We start from the raw sequence: 15,481 nt of genomic DNA on the forward strand, positions 1-15,481 counted from the left end.
GCTTTGCCGGTGACCCCGCGCTCTTGCCGTTGCGTGAAGGTCGCTGTGCCTTCAGCCGTCTCCTCCTGCACGTCCCCAGCGCTCTCCTTTCTCCCTTTCTCCCCCCGGCTGTCATCTCCAGCAGCCTCGCTGCTGAAGGCGGTGGGCGGGCGAGCGCACGCCGCAGGGGATGGCTGATCTTCCCGAGCTCCTGTGCTCAGGGATGGCAGAGCTCAGGCACCGTGAAATCCTCCTCCACCTTCTTCTGGTGCGTTAGGGGCAGGAAGCATCATTGTGCATACCCTGCGCCTTGGGGAGCGCTGCTCAGGGGTTGTGTGTGTGTGTGGGGAGCTGGATGTGCACCATTTTTTGCAGAAAATGGGGGCTGCACTTGCTGGCACTCCGACACGGACACACAGAGCTGGGTGCTCTCAGGGTGTCCCCTTCCCCTGCTGGGACACGACCCAGGTTCGCAGGGGGGAAGGCAAACAAGGCAGGGCCGGCTCTCAAACCGCAGCACCTGATTTCGCAGAAGCCGTGCGTGCAGCGCTGCTGACTTAGTGCAGCTGGCAAAAAAAGTGAACGCAGCACGCAGGCACACACACACACACACACACATACCCCGCTCCCAAATCATTATTTAAACAGTATAAAGTTCTCTGTAAATGTTTAAAACAACATCAGGATTGGGAGGGGAAGGAGGAAAGACAAACAAGTTTGCTGTTTGAGCTTTGCAGAAACAACCCTTAATTTTTGGCAGGGCTTTCTTCACCCAGAGGATCCAGCTGCCAACACGCGTTGGGAGGCTCCAAATTCATTATTACTTCCCCAACCTCTTCCTCCAAGAGGCTGCAGTTTGGCACTGGCGCTGCTTTTGATGTTGAGGCTTGGCCAGCACCTCGTGCTGTAGGATCCCGGTTCACAGCCAGGGCATCTCCTCTCGGGGTCAGGGCCTGCGTGCTCCCTGCGAGGTTTTTCCTTTCCCAGACCTAAAATTCACGGTGGTCAGACCTCAGCAGGAGCCGGGGCTGCAGCAGGAGCTGCATCCTGGCTTGGCTCCAGGCTGAGTGGGACTCGGGGATCCAAAGCCCTGGGTATTGAGGGCTTGCTGGGGACCAGTGGGTGCCCTCCAGCCTCTGGGTGGATCTGATGCTCCAGATCCTGTGCCCCGCAGCATCTGTCCTGCTCTTCAGGGCATTGCCCCCAAGGGATCCCAGGGAAAGGGGCTTCTCAGCACGGGGGAGCTTTGGGGCTGGGAAAAGGCTGCGTGTGGGGACACAGGAGAACAAGCCCCGCTGGCGGGTCCTCCTGCCTCCCCGGAGCCTGCTCCCGGCACACCAGCTCTGTGCAGAACCTACACCGAGATAAAAGAGAGCGGCACAGCGTGAAGCCTTCCTCCCCATCAGCAGATGGTGTTTGCGGACTTCTCGTGCGTTGCTGCGACAGAACGGCCCGGCCCAGCCAAGAGGCAGAAGGAGAAGCTGCAGCCTGCTCTGGGGAGCTCTGCGCACCCGACCTGAGATCCTGCATGGGTGACAAACGAACCCTTGCTTTGTCGAGGATTGCGTTTTTGTTTTATTTTGCCCGCGTTCAGCTTGCCGAAGAGCTGCCACCACCTGCCTGCGGCCCCAGCCGCTGCAGCGCTCGCGGCAGCCCCCTGGGAGCTGGTGGCCGGGGCTGTGATGCGCTGTGAACTCCACGTTACCTCCACGGCACAACCTGAGCACGTCCCAGCTGGAGTCCACATGCTGTCACTGCCTCAGGCTTCCCAGCTCAGCGCTAGGGATGTCCTAGGAGTGAACCCTACGCGCTCCGTGCCTGAAAAGCCTCGCGGCAGGAGGAAAGGCGCGATGCCCCTGCTCGGGCGAAGCGCTGCGGTGGTGTGAGACTGGGGCTGGCAGCTCCCTGAGCAGGTCTGGTTTCACCACGTCGTGTTAAAATGATGCCCGGGGAAGGTGGAGCTGATCGTGCATCAGCCCTGGTGCCATCAGATCGGGCTGAGACCGCTGGGTGCTGCCTGCAGTGGGTGCACACATGATTCAGACCTCGGTCCCGAGCAGGGCGAACACGGAGCAGCTCTGTGCTGTCGGCAGGCTGCCTCCTGCAGCCTCGGCGGAGGAAGGGCTGCCTGCCCCCCTCCCTGGTCCCTGAAGCAGAGCCGGAGCTCTGCCTGCTGCATCAGCTCCCCGCGCTGCTCTGCTCCTTCCCCCGGCACTCGGAGGCTCCGTCTGCTCCAGCCTTTCCCCTCCCTGAGAGCCTCTGAGCCACAGCAATCCGGGAAGCGACCCCTGGGCATGACAGAGGCTGGTGCAGGCTTCACCCTCCATACCTGGGGGGACATTAACCCCTTGGGGAAGGGGGTTATGTATATTTGTAAGCTCTGCTGCCCCAGGAACATGGCCAGCTCCACCCGCTCAGCCTGCGCAATTCCCTCCTCGCCAGACCCCAGCAGGACCCGTTTTCTCACAGCCCTCACCAAGCCCTGACAAACCTCAAAAGCCCTTTCACAACAAGCTGTGCATGCACTCGGCGTGTCCCCTATTGCCACCACCTCCCCGCCTGCTGACAATAGGCACGGCAGGCCCGGGCAGGTAGCAGGGTGCTGGATGTGGATGCAGGACCCGAGGTGGGGGTCAGCCAAAGTGCACTCTTCGCTGCGGCGCTGCCTTCAGCGAGGGAAGGGATCTTTCTTTAGCTCCTCTTTCACTCCAGGCTTTCGGAGCGGTGCCGTATGGCTGCTGTCAGGGAGTTCATTACTCTCTGTCTGCGCCCCCTCCCTGCAGGGGATGGCTTTCGCTGCAGCTGAGCCCTGGCGGTTTTTCTCCCCGGGGTTTCAAGAAGTTTCGTTCCACCCATGAGAAGTGCCAGGCGTCGGGGGAAGATTTGTTTCTTGGCAGCTGTTCCCGTTTTGCTCTCGAAAACAGATGCTGCGCTAGGAATGCACCGTGACTAAAATTCCTCGGGGCTGCTCAGGTCAAATAAGCAGCAGCAGGGGAAGCAGGGGGGGCAGGAGAGCAGCGCGGCCGAGCCCTTGCCCTTCTCTCCGGCTTCCCCTGGCCAAAAAGCCGGGGATGAGCGGTCGGAGGGAGCCAGGAGTTAGAGCTGGCTCGTGTTTGGCTGTGCCTGTGCCTGCTGCGGGGAGCGAGGGAGCTGCAGAGCCCCGGCAGCGTTGTTTTTTTGTGCCTGTGATGGTGCCCGACCCCTGGGGGCGCGGAGCGTGCCCCCTCTGTCTGTTTTGCGGAGGGCTCGGGGAAGCTTTCCGGATGGGAGGCTTAAACACGGGCTGTGACAGGCGGTGACAGTCGGGGAAAAACACAGGCAGCCAAAGGTTTCGGGGCTGTCAGGGAGCGTGACAGGCAGGTTCACAGCCCCGGCAGGCCTTTGGCTGGTTGTTTGCTTCTGCCAGGGGAAGCGATCCTGCGCCCTGCCAGCCGCGGGCTGCACTCCTGCAGGGCAGGGCAGGGCGAGGGGTGTGAAGCTGGCAGCCTGGCGAGGGGAGGAGACGGCTGCAGGACCGCAGGATGCTGAGGATGCTCTCAGGACATCTCCTACTGATGCCCAAGGGACCGGTGAGGCATGCAGGGACCCCCGAGCCTTCATCCCTGTCGGGCTGAGGAGCACACTGTGCCTGGCCAGCCCCAGCGCGCTGCCCTGACAGCCCCTCGGTGCCACTGCAGAATGGGTGACCCCACGGAAACAGGCCTCGCCTTGTTCCCAGGCTAAAAGAAGGGGCTGTGTGACTTAAAAACCTGCAGCTGGTCTCCCTCTCACCTCCCCCCGGCGCCTGCAGTAGCTGTCAGCACAGTGACTTCCTTGATGCTGGGCGATGTTTTTCCGCGCACGCACCCGGCTCCTCAATTAAGTTTCTCGGCCGCTTCCTCCAGCAATTCAGGCTCGGCCGGTGGAAGGGGATTTGTTATTCTGGGCACTGGCGGAGAGGCACCGACTGTGATAATACCAAATTGGTTGCTCTTTCCAAGCACCGAGGCTCCTCACTCCCTGCTCCTCCTCCTCGGCACGGCCCCGAGGGCTCGGCACCACGGCGGTGGGGTGGGTGCTGCGGGGTGCAGCCCCTCTGCCATGGGGCAGGGTCTCCCTAGGGGTGTCAGGCTGGCTGTACGTGGGTTTAGCTGCGGGAGGAGCTTCTCCCTTCTTGTTTTCCTCCTCCTGGTCGCTCCGTGCCCTGGTCCTCCACGTGCAGGAGGGGGATGCTGCGCGGTGCGCTCCCACCCATCCCGGTGACCCTGGGGCTGTGCGGAGCTGAGAAAGGGAAGGGGAAGGATCCAGGATGGGTGGAGGGGCTGAAAACTACGGGGTACTCGGGGTGATCGTGGGAAGATTTATGGTGGATAAGGAGAACATCATCTCCCGCCAGCCCGGCTATGCCCTGGCTCTCTGCTGGTGGGAACGGGGATGTTTTGTGGGCGGTTAGCAGCGCGTGAAGCATGAGACTGCAGCACTGCCGGGGTCGGGAGGGCCGCAGGGGTTTGTCGGGAGCCCTGCCAGCGGGGTGAAGCTCCTTATTCCCCGCACTCACTCCTGCCTGCGTCCTCCCGGGCCAAGGAAAACTTGGCCAGGCAGAGCAGGGCTGCAGTCGTGCCTTTGGCAGCGTGGCGTGGTCGCGGCTCGAGTCCAGCCTGGGTGGAACGAGGTCCTTTGGGCTCGTGCTGCTGGGCAGCCTGGTGATGCCTGCTCGTGGGCTTCCCTCTGGGCTTCTGGCCCCGCAGCACCATCCTGCTTCGAGATCTCAGCACAGGCAACAAGGAGAACCCAGGGGGAGAGGACGACCTGTGCTTTTGGAGGGTTTCCTTAGGATCTGAGCCACCTCCAGGCCTGTTCTCTCTAGCACGATGACCTGGTGCCAAAGGCATTGCATCCCCGTGACAAATCCCATCGCTGCTCTGCTTGGGAAGAAATGGGTGAAGCAGGACGGAGAGCCCAGGTTGCTCGCTACCAGCTGTCTTTCCAAGCGGTTGCACAACACAGCTCCGGGGTTAGCGAGCGAGAAACATCTGGGAATAATCGAAGCTATTTAGGCTCTGGGAAAGCATGGCTGGAGAAAGTTTGGAGGCAGCAACTTGAAAGCTCAGCATTGTTAAAAACAGCCTGGAAGCCCTGGAAATTAAAACTAGGGTAGCGTCTATGAGGGGCGAGGAAGTATCGAGAGGAGGATCCGATGCCCTCCGAGGAGCACAGAGGAGCCAGAACGAATTGTAGCGCTCGAGCCTCTGCTGAGCCACAGGGCATTAAAAACGTCTTTGGAACAGGCAGTCTGCCTTTCCTGTGGTTTGCACTGGCAAAGGAGCAGAGAGAACGACCAGGGATCTGTCTTAACAGCAGCCTGGGGAGTGGAAATAGGGTTTAATGACGGATCAGAGCAAAGCCTCCGACAGCTCAGCGCTGCCCGCAGCGAGCGGTACCTGCCAGGCTGGCTCCGGGAGGACGCGGGGCGTGCGGGAGGCTTCGGGGCTAAACCACGGCCGTGGCAAGGAGCCCACGGCCAGAGCAGGGAGGGGGGAGAGAGCTGCAAACCCCAGGCTTTGCTTTCCGGGAATCATCCCGTCCTCGTGCCGGAGGATGCCCCAGGGACGGCGGCCGGGAGCGGTGTCCGTGGGGGCGTCCGTCCGGCACCGCTGACCCCAATCCCCCCCCGTGGGGACCTGGGGGCTGCTTCCCGGCAGAGGCTCGGGGACAAGCTCCCAGCAGTGGAAATCCCCTCTTCCACCATCGCTGGGGAACCGAGGCTGTTGCAAGGAAATGCCATTTCTGCTGATTTATCGGAGCTTTCATCTGGGAGGGCCTCTCTCGGTGCCTGCCGCTCCCTTTTCCTCCCTACCCCAGCCCCCAGCATCTCCAAGAGACGGAGGCCGGGACGAGCAGCCAGCCCAGGAGCCCTGGAAACGGTTAAAGATTTGGGGAGTCCAGATCTGCCGCATCTTCTGTGACAATCTGCCCTCCCCAGCATCCTCGTAAATGAGAAACCGCATAAGCCTCACACTCTATTATTGCTATGGAGCATTAGAGGCTCTCATTTAGGATAAACATTCTCATCTCCAGCAGAGCATGAATAACATTAAATGAGATAGTTAAAATGTTTCAGGCCAATTATAGCCCTGGTGTAACTTCGGCAGAGTTGCACCGGGGATTAATTTGATCCGGAGAGCTCTGCCTCCTGTTCCGAGCTGGGATTCCAGCGCGGGTAATTACATCCTGCCTCCCTGCACTTCCTCTGGAGTTTTAATTGGGTTGAATGGACCAAATCCGCAGCAAGTGTAAATCAATGTAATTGAGCTCTCTCTGGAGAGGAACCCTGCTGGTTTACACCCTCGAATCTGGGCCAGCCTTCTCCCTTTCCCCTTCCCCAGGCTCCAGCTGCCCGGGGCTGATTGCTGCCCTGACCCAGCGCCAGCCTCCCGCCGAGGACTCCAATTCTGCTCTTTTCACCAAATCACCGCTTTTCCACGCTGCTGCTGGCAGCCCGGAGAGCCCTGCCACCGCGTCAGAGCAGGTGAGGTCCGCGGGTTTCCACCCTCTGCTGGAAACCCAGCACGGCTCCTGGATCCCAGGCCGCTGCACGGAGCCAGGCAGCTGGACGGCGTCCCTCTGCCGCTTCCCGGCCCTCTTAGTAAATCAGTGTTAATGAGGGACATTTGACCCTCTCTTTCCCTGAACAGCCCTAAGCAGCATTTTTGTTCCATGAGATAAAGAAGCTTGAAGCAATTTCCTCCCCCCCTGTCCCCCCTGTTTCTATTGTAGCTTTGCTTTTCTTTTTTCCCCTTTTATTTATTTTTTTTTAATTTTTTTAATTTCCCAAGAAAATGACAAGTTTTTGGATGCAGGAAACCTTCAGGACGCCTTGGAGCGGAGGACAGGGAGCAGTGTTTGACGTGCAGGGGATGGAGCAGGCGGACCTGGCGAGGTGGGGCCCCAGCTCCCTGGGTCCATCAGTTCGACCACGTGCGTGACTGAGGCGGGAGGGTCGGAGCTGGGGAAGCGCTTTCGCTGGCTGTAATTAGGAATTTAATTGCAAGGCGTTATCTCACAGGGTCGGAGCCTATGCAGAGCCATACGTCCCCCATAGCCAACCGCATACAGGGCTGACGGGAGAGGGAAGGGAGCTGGGAACGCTCTCCCTCGCAGCTTTCCAGGCCTTTCTGCTGCTGTGTGGTCCCTTTCCCTTCTCACGGATGAACGATGGAGGCAGGCAGGCAGATAAGCCCCGGGGAGCCCAGCCCAGCACGGCCCCGAAGCTTCGCTTGCCGCGAGCCTGCGTGGGACCCCCCGGTCCCACCCCACCTCCAGCGGCCCCAGCTGTGCCCAGCCCGCTCGCGCTTTCATTTCCCATTCGGTTTTTCCCAAAGTGTATTTTCGGGAGGCGGAGATGTCACAACCCTTCCTTCCTCCCCTCCTCCTCGGAGGGGCCACGGTGGCAGGACCGCGTCCCCGCAGCCTCCCGGCCCCGTGGAGAGCTGCCCGTGGCCCTGCCAGGGCTGGCACTGCTGCTCCTTGGCACCGCTGCTCCTGCCTTCGTCCTGAAGCTGTGGGGCGATGCAGAGGAGGAGGGTGAGCGAATTCCCACCCCCCGAGGACCTCCTGGGACCCTCACGCCTCTCAGCACGGGCAGCGGACACCTCGCGGGCCAGCAGCCCCAGCGGGCTCACCCCGCTTAGCTCAGCCGCTGGCTGCAGCTCCCTGAGCATAAATAAAGAGCATTTCTCACGAAATCCGCCCTCTCGGAGCTCCCCAGGCGGAGAGCTGGCCCTGCTGCAGGGCTCAGGAGACCTTTATCCCCCAAATCTCCGACCTCCCCCCGTGTAGCCGATGTTTGCTCTCTGGGTTGGCAGCGCAGTGACCCCTCTCCCCGCAGCACCGTGCAATTTTCAGGCTGTGTCCCTTCCATTTGGCCCCTGGTTGTCCTTTCTATTTTATTTTATTTTTTCTTTTTTTCTCATTTTGTGTGTGCACGGCCAGATGGGAGGAAAGGTCGGAGTCGCTGATGGTAAAGCCCAGGCTGAAATCTGGATTTTCCCTGAGTCTGGGATAACTCTGCCTGGTCTGACCCTGCAAACGGGCTCCAGCGGGCTCTGATTCAAGGTTTTGGGGCTGTCGTGTCACCAGTGCGCATGCATTTCTTTTGGGGTTTGTCCCCATCCTGCTCCTGAACGCGGCTCCTGCTTGTTGCTCGCCGCCGGCCGCCCAGAGCTGAACAGGCTCAGCCCCGACGCCTCCTGCAGCTCAGCCCCTGACCTTTCTTTTCCCTTAAATCAATACACAAAAGCCGTGCTGCAGCAATACCAGCACGTCAGGGGAGCCCAGGTGATTTATCTCATCCGAGGAGCTGATGCTGCTTTTGAGGCTCCAGTGCAGACAAGCTTTTGTTTCTCCAGCCCCCATCTCTCCTGCGCTGCCTTCGGTTCATGTGCCTTTTATTCATCATCCCCTGACCCCCCCCCGCTCCTGGCATTACCGACTCTCCGTCTTGCTTTTAATCTGCTATCAAATGAAGGCAGCTGCGGGTAAAACACCACTTTTATTCTCCCTGCACATCATAATTCCATTATGGAAAAAAAAAAATAATAATAATGATAATTAAAAATGTTGGAAGTGAGTTGAGTTTTTTTTAATTAAAAAGCTTCAGGGGAAAAAAAAATCTATTAGGAAACCTCTGGAGGCGTTTGTGAACTTGTCATTGCGGAGAACCAAGCCTCTGGGGACTCTTGGAGGGCTGGCTTTGCCTCGGGGCTGGTTTCTCACCACCACACATCAGGAGCTTCCCTCTCCCCCTCGCCGCATCCTGCCTGTGGCCACCAAGGGTGGTCAGCTCTCCCGACCGGCCCGTTCTGGGTGGAAAAGCCGCGTATTTGGCACCGAGCGTTCGCTCTGGCTGCGGTGAGGCCGGTGCAGCTGTGCCCGCGGCAGGGATTCTGCTGCGTAACCGCTTCGCCCGCCAAAAGCGCAGGGACCCGTCTCCTCCTGCCTCGTGTCCATCAGCAAAAGCTGTGGGAATTGCTTTTTCAGCTAGGTCGGAGCTGATGTTTGCAAGTCCACCGGTCCCGAAGGCGGATCGATAGGCGCCGATAGGCTCTTCCCATCAGAACATTTATTTTTCCAGCAGGACACCGGGTTCTCAAACGAACGGAGGCTTGCACAGAGATCGCCTGCCTCGGTTTGGCAGCAGACGGGAATATTTGTCTTTATTCCGAAACCAAATTTTTGTGGCTAAATAGAGCCGAAAATATATCTTCCCCCCACCCCCTACTCCCCCCCTCCACCTCTCCGAGACGCGAGACAGCTCTGACTGCTGAAAGCAACTCTTCCCTGCCGCAAATGGACCAAAGAAACCCAGCACGAGACCGGTGCTTAGCAGAAGCAGATGCGCCTCTAATGCTGTCATCTACAGCAAGCTGCGCCTGCAAACTGATCTTTTATTAACGAATTTGTGGAGCTGGGAGAGCTGCGGGGGCCGCGCCAGCCCCGCCGCTGGGAGGGGGCCGTGCCAGCGCCCCGTGCCTGCGGGCTGCGGCGCGGCACCCGGGGGGCATCGGCAGGGGGCTGCTGGCTGCCCCCCCATGTGCTCCCTGCAAAACGGGGGAATTTGTTTCTTCGGCCAGCATTTAGCCCCGGTTCCCCTTCAGCTGCAGGAGGGGAGCCGGGGCGCCGGGGCTTTGTCGGTGTTGTGGCTGCCGGTGCAGAGCGCAGCGGGGTTTTTGTTTTTTTATGGGGGGTGTCGGCGTGTGCCAAGGTGGGAGGCTGCAGGAGGAGGAGGAGGAAGGGTTGGTGGCTGGCTGGGAGCTGCTGTGGGCAGGGTTATCAGGGAATTGGTCCGAGGGAAGGCAGGGCAGGGCGATCCCACGAGCCGCCCGTGGGTGTTTGGCCAGTGCTTTGCAGGCTGGGGGGGGGTTAGGAAATATGTCCCAACCCAGCCCAGGCCAAGGAATCCTCAGCCTCAACACCAAAGGTGTCCTCGCAGGGCTGAGATCACTGGGATCTGCAGACGGAGAGCCTGGAGCTGTCCTTCACGCCCCGGGGTCGTGGTGCAGGACACGAGGCTGCAGCAGCCCCCACATGCCCCATGCCCACCCCAGCTGGAGCCCCGCGGGCTCTGTCCCCAGGAGATGTCCCCACGTCGGGGCAGCAGGCAGGAGGCTGGGGAGGAGAGGCTGGATGTGCCCTCACCTGGGACCTGGGCTGCTAGTGGGAGTGCCAGAGAAATCTGCTTTTCCCTTCTGATCCGGCCAATTCGGGCTCCGAGCGCTTCTCTCCTTTCCTCCCCCCAGGACGAGCCGCTTTTCCAGAGCCCTCACAGCCTCACCGACAGGCAACGAGACCTAGAAATCCTGGGGGAAACACAGAGAAACCACCGTTAAAACACAGGTAGAGCCCATGAGCAACGTGGCAGGGCAGAAAGGCAAAACCCATTTATTTATTTTTTTTCCCCAAGCTAGCACTTCCTTCCCCCGATTTCCCCAAAGCTGCTTGGCTCCCACCTAACAGCTACATCCCACCTGGTTTTACTCCGGAGCGGTGCTACGTGGTGCCAGGGTCGGAGCCAGCCTCCCTCCTGGGCTCTTCCTCTCCCTCGGGGTGCCTGGGGATGGAGGAGAAGGGGTGAGCTGGGGCTGGGGGGCTGCTGCAGCCCCCCGGCAGCCTGCAGGCAGCCTGCTCCAGCACCTTGCTCTGTGCTCGTCTGCCTTTCTAAATGCTAACTTGCTGCAAGAAAGGGAGGCTTTGCACCCAAGGAGCTGAGCCCTCAATAGCAGGAAAATCCCACATTTTCCCCATTTTTCCCCCGTCCCTGCAAAGCAACGGGCAGAGGACAAGGGTGAGCATCCCTTGTAGGGTGGCCAAGCACCTCGACTAAAGTCCCACGAGGTATTGCTGCAAACACGATGAGTTTAGCCAACAAATACTATTATTATTATTATTATTCCAGGAAAAGAAAGAAATCACACAAGCCCTCCATCTCCCCCTCTTCCCAACCAGTGATCCCTTTACCGGGGCTCATCCCGAACCGGGTCAGTGCGTGAAGCCCAGCAGCGGTTCCATCCCGGTGCCATTCACAGGCAGCTGCCACAGCCCCAGGGTGCTTTTGGGTGGCAGGAATTTGAATTTTGGGTGCCCACGGCACCTGCCTGGATCTGGGAGGCCAGAGGAGCCAGCGGTGCCCAAGCACGTGGGGAGGGAGCAGGGGCTCTGCCAGCAGCACGTCCCCCTGCCGGTGCCAAGGCTCCGCACCTCGGCCGTGCCTTCAAACCTCCATCCCCTGCCCCACCAGGCTGAAATAAAGCAGCGGGGTCGGAAGCTGCCTGGGGAACAGCCACACGTGTGTGCACGGTGCTTGCTGCCCATGGGAGCCCTAGGGGAGAGCGTTTTGATGCTGTGATTCTCGCCCTGCCCTGCTCCTGGTGCCCTTCCCTGCGCGAGCTGCACCCGAAGGCGATCGGCGTGATGGTTCAGCAGCTGGTGGCGGAGGGGAATTGGTGCGTGGCTGCTCGGGGGCCAGGTGTGGGCATCTCCTCTCAGTGAATGTGGCTGAGCCGTGCCCAGGAATCGCCTGGAGCCACCGGAGGGACCCTGCAGAGCCCGGAGCAGGGGGCAAAACCCATCCCCACCTGCGGGTACCCGGCACGTCGCTCTTTTCCAGCGCGAGAATCTGGGGTCACTTCCAACATCTCGCTCAAAAACCAGGCGAAAAAGCCTGAGACTCCCTCTGAGTCACTGGCATGTTGTTACCAAGGACACTAAGGTTCCTGATTTTGAAGAAGAGATTAATTACATTCTGCAAATAGACATTTTATCTGCATTGAAGAGCGGCGAGGGCTGGTTCTTTTAGAGTAGCTCATTATGTATCAGCAGGTAGTATTGTGACAGATGTAGGAATCCAGTCGCATTGTCACTTGGGCTTAATCATCAGAAAGCTGTCTTCCCCGGGTCAGCTTCTAGTGAGGATTTGTAATATTTACATAGCACTTGGGGCTGGCTTCTCTATTGCCGGAGTCTGTATTCGCTCGTCAGTCTCTCATTATGCATGTGCCAGTATTAATTGCATTTAGAAATGAGATTCTAAAGGAGAAGTGAGAGCTATTTAGACCTCCATTCAGCTTGAAAGACAGCAGCTTTCTGTGTGACAGCTCTCGAGATGTTCTTGTGCTCAGCTCTCTCTCCAGCTGAAAAGCAGGTGTTGGAGAGAGTTGGTGTCGGAGCCACTGTATCAGCACTGCCTTTTGTGCATGCCCAGACATTTATATAACAGGCGGTATAATGACTCCGCAGAAGTGGCACAGAATTGACCCTTGTGGTACTGGATTAAAGCGCAGCAAGGCAGCGAGCAGAGCTGCTCTCTTGCTTTATAGATATCAGGGGGGAAGCTGGTGCTAAAGCCAGCTCTTGCCTTGTCTCCCGTGGAAGGAGGTGGGTTATTTCCCTGCTGGTGGGTTCGGGGGGTTATTTCTCAGCCCGGCTGTGCCTGCAGCACTTCGGAGCTGTACTTGTGGCCTTGCTAATGTATTTAAAGTCGCACAGAAATTCAGCTGACACTTGTCTGTGCATGCCTGCTGCGCGCTGATTGCTCCAGCCCGGAGATGCGGAGCCGTGCGCCGCTGCTGCTGGCTGCCAGCCGTGCCTGGCGCTGGAAATGAGGAGGTCACGTCCTGCTTCCCAGAGGGGATGGAGCTGGGAGGTGGAATCCAGATGATGCCAAGCTACCGGCTCTGTTTTCTTCAGCCCAAGGTGCAGAGGGTCTGTTCTTGCCTTGGGGCGTGGGGCGCGATGAAGGTGTCCTCGTGGGGGGAGAGGTTGGTGCAGGCACCAAATGCTCTCTGTCCCCGCACCCTCTCCCAGTAAAACAACCCTCCTGGGTCTGGGGGACTTGTTCCTGCCCTGCTGAGGGGGGCTGAGAAAGCAGCAGTGAGGGCAAAGCCACGTTTCCCTTCCCCAAAGTGCTCCCTTCGCTTTGCCTTGGCCCAGCCCTGCACCACGGAGCCCCCATTCTGCTCCCTCCTCAAGATGCCGCCTGCAGGACGTGTCCCCTCGCACTCCTGCCTCTTCCCTGCAGGCTCCTTTGGGTGCTCCCGTGCTGCCTTGGGTGCTCACCACCCTGCGTGCCGTGAGCCAGCACCGAGACCAAGCTGTGGGCCAGCAGCACCTCCCTCTCCCCAAACCCCACATCTCCAGGAGCTGCCCCTGCCCAGCGAACCCCAGCAGGGACCAGAGGGGAAGATCTTGGGGAAGGCAAGCAGAGCAGACATCCATAACCAGCCCGGGATGTTCTCACTGAATATCCCATAAACCAGCAAGTAAATCACTGCTCGATGAGCAAACCCAAGGGCTGAAGCCCAAGGATCCCCCCTGGACCTCCTCGCCCCTCTGTGTCCAGGTGAGCACATCACTTCCACCCATCGGGCTGCCAGGAGGAGACCCTTCAAACCTTTTTTTTCAAGACGGTGGGAGCCAAATCCAGGCACCAGCCTGAGCCCCCAGCCCCATGGCTGAGCACCCTGGCCCTGCCAGCACGGGCCAAGGGCACCCCGCGCTGTCCCCTGGAAGCCCCAAGGCTTATAAATAGAAGACGGGACGTGAAGGAGGTCAACGAGCGGGGGATTTTACATAATCTCTTCTTGCCTGTGCTGTTCATTTGTGTCCTTTGCCCAGGACGCACGCCCTGCTTGGCGCACGGGGACGTCAGAGCCAGAGGGACGCTCCTGCGCCGCGACAGCTTGATCCCACACAACGTGTGTGCTCTCCTGCCTTCTTCCTCGCTCTGCGCTGGTTTTCGGAGAGATCTTTAATCCAGGGGTCATCCCGAGCAAGGCACATCTGGTGGAAATCCCAGCCTCACTGCTGGATGGGGACCCTGGTGGCTGCCTGGCCTGAGCCTGGTCCTTTCACCCACCAGCACCCAGCTGCATGAGAACTGGAGGACACCGGAGGACACTGCCTGCCCTCCACCGTGCCCATCCGAAGCCTTGCTCCCTTCTGCCCGTAACATTTCTCCACAACCCCTGCTGGGCAGCGCTTCTTTCTCTTCCTCCTGTCACTTCTATTTTCCAGATGACGAGAGGCTGGAGATGAATTCTCTCCTGGCATAAACCTGTCAGCGGAGCTGCAGTGATTTATGCCAGCGCAGAGCGAGGTGGGTAGATGGATGACCAAAATAGAGCGAGCAGAAAACCTGTTACCTTCCCCTGCAGGAACAGGTTTGTTCTCTGCCACAGACCCGCTGCAGGACTCGCTGGGATGTGACTGCTGCGCTTTTAAGTTTGAATCGCCGGTGGTCTCCAGCGATGAGAGCAATTAATCTCCAAAAGAAGTGACCAAGCAGCACACGGCGTCTCACGCCTGTCTGAGAGCTGCAGTGGGGCTTGGAGGGAGCTTCTCCTGGCTGCCTACCTGCGAGTCCTTCCCTTGTGCTGCTCAGGGTCCTGTGCCGTGCCAGGGAGCCCTCACGCTGTGCCCAGCCTCAAGCTGCCAGCACCAGGCACGCTGCCCTGGGGCAGGGCTCAAACTGCAGCTGGAGGTGCCTCAAACACCCCCTGGTGCCCCCCTGACAGCCCCACGCCTGCAGGGAGAGCGTTTGCTCAGGCACCAAGAAGCCTTTAACTCAGCCGGGGGTGCAGGTAGCACAGGGAGGGCTGGCGGGCGCACAGGGCAGGAGATGCCTTCCCTGCCTCGAGTCCTGCTTCTCCTTGCCCCGACTTAATTGGCTCATTAAGTGCCAATTTGACCTCCCCACTTTCAGATGTCTCCAGTCTCCGCTGGTAAATAGATTTGCGCGTCTACAGCGGAAACCTCGAGCTGAGCCTGGCGGTGGAGAGGGCGGAGAGCCCTGGATGGGAGCAAAGCTCCCTGCCGAGAGCCGCGGGGAGCCACAGGTAGCCGCAGCCACCGGCACCGTGCCCGTGTCGTGGTGGGGACACACAGAGCCCACCCCATGGTCCCAGGTCCCTTCCCATCTGCTCCCTGTGCCCCAGGGACAGGGCAGGACCTTCCCGTGGCGAGAGTGCAGTAGGTGAAGGTTGGGGGCTCGGCGCTGCTGGGGTGTCCCTGGTCACGTCCCCGTGCCCGAGAGCGCTGCGTGGTTTCCTCCCCAGGCAAATTGCCCCACAAAGGGACAGGACTGAGCCCGCATTTCTTCCTTGCTGGCCCACCAGGAGGAGAGGACAACGCATCCCACAACGCCCGGCACAGGGGCGCGTTGCCTGGTGCCCCCCCCGGAGCACAGAATCCAGAAGGAAACCAAACCCCTCCAACCACCCCGGGGGCCACCCTCAGTTATCCTGCCCCAAATTGTGGGGGTCCCCGAGGGGCCGGGGAAGGGGGAGGACGTACGGTTCCACTTTGTTGAAGAAGCGGCGGCGCAGCATCACGACCAGCGTGCCGATGAGCAGGACGGTGGTGCACATGGCGCTGCCTCCATCACCGCGCAGCGCGGCCGCCCCTCGCCGCCCTCCCCGAGGGTCCCCGGGGGCTGGCGGCCCTGCCCGGCTCCCCGCGGCCACCCCGA

The 15,481-nt window shown here is 59.9% G+C and overlaps 1 long non-coding RNA gene across 1 annotated transcript; it reads right to left on the reverse strand.

The window, feature by feature from the left end:
- Positions 1-9,342: 9,342 nt before the first annotated feature.
- Positions 9,343-15,481, reverse strand: LOC309885331. Its single transcript, XR_014318783.1, has 3 exons — positions 15,307-15,481; positions 10,485-10,567; positions 9,343-10,316 (listed from the first exon to the last, which is right to left on the reverse strand). It is a non-coding gene; the product is annotated as an uncharacterized lncRNA (long non-coding RNA).

Source organism: Aythya marila, assembly GCF_965140915.1.
Source record: "Aythya marila genome assembly, chromosome: 18".
Lineage (NCBI taxonomy): Eukaryota > Metazoa > Chordata > Aves > Anseriformes > Anatidae > Aythya > Aythya marila.